Source organism: Myotis davidii, unplaced genomic scaffold, assembly GCF_000327345.1.
Source record: "Myotis davidii unplaced genomic scaffold, ASM32734v1 scaffold480, whole genome shotgun sequence".
Lineage (NCBI taxonomy): Eukaryota > Metazoa > Chordata > Mammalia > Chiroptera > Vespertilionidae > Myotis > Myotis davidii.
In genome coordinates, this window is record NW_006292360.1 from 799,026 (window position 1) to 802,023 (window position 2,998).

The 2,998-nt window shown below is 43.0% G+C and overlaps 1 pseudogene; it reads left to right on the forward strand.

The window, feature by feature from the left end:
- The first annotated feature begins 1,271 nt into the window (after nt 1-1,271).
- On the forward strand, nt 1,272-1,945 carry LOC102765609 (annotated as a pseudogene).
- The last annotated feature ends 1,053 nt before the right edge of the window (nt 1,946-2,998 follow it).

The following is a 2,998-nucleotide window of genomic DNA, read 5'->3' on the forward strand; positions in this document are numbered from 1 at the left end:
GAAAAACAAAACCCTCAAAGATCTAGCCTCTCCTCCTGACCTTACATGTACTGCTCAGGGGCTGGGCATGGCGAGACGGCACGGAGCCCACCAAGTCGTTAGAACAGGATTCCGTACCGGCAGTGCAACCTCAGCCATGAGCTGTCCAGGGTTGGCCTTCTGAGTCAGGCCTGAGTCCCACCTACACGCCCTCCCCGTGGGGCTGCCGGACTCAAAGCCTCCTTTCACAAAGAGGGCAGGAGCATGGATGACTAGCAGTGTGTAATGTGTCTGAGCTCAGATGAATAATTGATGTGCTTGAATCTTAATAAGCAGGAAGGTTTCTGTGGCCAGAGAAGCCCAAAAGAGATTCTGGTAAAGCAAACTCTTGAATGTGGACCTAAGGCAGGCAAATAAACATAAGAACAACAACAACAGCCGAAACCGGTTTGGCTCAGTGGATAGAGCATCGGCCTGCGGACTGAGGGGTCCCAGGTTCGATTCCGGTCAAGGGCATGTGCCTGGGTTGCGGGCACATCCCCAGTGGGAGATGTGCAGGAGGCAGCTGATCGTTGTCTCTCTCTCATCGATGTTTCTAACTCTCTATCTCTCTCCCTTCCTCTCTGTAAAAAATCAAAAAAAAAAATTAAAAAAAAAAAAAAGAACAACAACAACAAAACTCCAGAACTCCCCTAAAAACAGAAACCTATACACACATCTACCCACATAATTTATAGGTCAAAGAAATCAAGAAGGAACATGTAGAACTGAATAGTAATGAAAATTTTTTTAACATCAGAAGTTGTGGGATACAATGGAGGCAATATTTAGAGAGGAAATTTCAGTGTTATATGTTAAATACGAAAAAAGGGCTAAAAATTAATAAGCTATGTATTAACATTATGTAGTTAGAAAAAAAATACAATACGCCAAAGAAAGCAAAAAGGAAAATGAAGGCCTGGCTGTGTGCCTCAGTTGGTTGGAGTGTAATCCCATACACCAAAAAGGTGGCAGGTTCGATTCCTGGTCAGAGCACATACCGATTTCAGGTTCGATCCCTAGTTGGGGTGAGTCAGGAGGCAACCAATCAGCTTCCCTCTCCCATCGCTGTTTCTCTCTCTCTCTTCCCTCCATTGCTCTCTAAATTAAAATGTATAAAAGGACAAAATAAAAGCAGAAATTAATGAAATAAGAGAACAAAGATAAAAAGATCAACAAAACCATTTGAAAAATACTAGTTAAAAAGGTAAAACTTGCTTTTTGCGTTTTCTCTTTCGAACCGGCACAGAGCCATGGGTATCTCTCGGGACAACAGGCACAAGCGCTGCGAAGACCGGGGACAAGAGGAAGCCCTACCACAAGAAGCGGAAATATGAGCTGGGACGCCCCGCCGCCAACGCGAAGATTGGACCTCGCCGCATACACACAGTCCACGTGCGCGGCGGCAACAAGAAGTACCGGGCCCTGAGGCTGGACGTGGGCAACTTCTCCTGGGGCTCCGAGTGTTGTACGTGCAAAACGAGGATTATTGATGTTGTCTACAACGCATCCAACAAGGAGCTGGTCCGCACCAAGACCCTAGTGAAGAACTGCATCGTGCTGGTTGACAGCACACGGTACCGACAGTGGTACGAGTCCCACTACACGCTGCCCCTGGGCCGCAAGAAAGGGGCCAAGCTGACTCCTGAAGAGGAAGAGATTTTGAACAAAAAACGATCAAGGAAAACTCAGAAGAAATACGATGAGAGGAAAAAGAATGCCAAAATCAGCAGTCTTCTCGAGGAGCAGTTCCAGCAGGGCAAGCTGCTTGCATGCATCGCTTCAAGGCCAGGCCAGTGCAGCAGAGCAGATGGCTATGTGCTTGAGGGCAAGGAGCTGGAGTTCTATCTGAGGAAAATCAAGGCCCGGAAAGGCAAATAAGTCCTCTTCCCTTCTATCTTAGCCCGTGTAATAAAGGTGTTTATCCAAAAAAAAAAAAGGTAAAACTCTAGCCTGGCTAAGAATAAAGGAGAGAAAGCATGAGTAAGGCATTAGAAAATATAACGGAAGACATGATTACAGATGTGGCAGATTCATAAAAGATACAGAAATATTATCAACAAATCTGTGTCAATATTTTGAAAAAATATATAAAATTAATTTCTAGAAAACTATAACATCATAACTATCCAAGAAGTAGAAAATGAGTAGTTCTATAACTATTAAAGAAGTTGAAATAGTTTTATTGGCAGTTTTACTAAACTGTCGAAGAACACATGATTTCAGTTTTATGCAAATTCTTTCAGACAAGAATGGTCCAAAATTTATGACCTTGGCAAGCACCTCAGGGAGCTTGAAAAGGAACAGTAAGCCCTGGCTGGTATGGCTCCGTGGGTTGGGTACTGTCCCATGCATCAAAAGGTTGTGAATTCAATTCCCAGTCAGGGCACATGGCCAGGTTATAGGCTTGATCCCTGGTAGAGGGCAGATTGTGCAGGAGGCAGCCGATCAATGATTCTCTCTCATCATTGATGTTTCTCTCTCTCCTCTCTCTTCCTTTCTGAAATCAATAAATTCTTGCTTGCTTTTCTACAAAAAAAAAAAAAAAAAGTATTCCCTGATCAACACACAAATATGTTTGAAAGATCCGGCATTGAAATATCTGAAGCATTATACATGGTAGTGAAGACATGGCAATAACCAAAGTGTCCTTCAATAGATGACTGGATAAAGAGGATGTGGTGCATAATACATACAATGGAATACTACTCAGTCATAAGAAAATATGAAATACAGTTATTTGTGACAACATAGATCGATCTTGAGAATATCATGCTAAGTGAAAAAAATCAGATGGGAAAAGTCAAGAACATATGATTTTACTCATATATGGGATCTAAAACTGAAAACAACAATGAACAAATAAGACAAGCAAACAAAAACTCATAGACACAGACAACAGTATGGAGGCTGCCAGAGGGAGAAGAGAGGTGGGGGTAACAAAGGGTAAAGGGGGTCAAATATATGGTGACAGGAAATT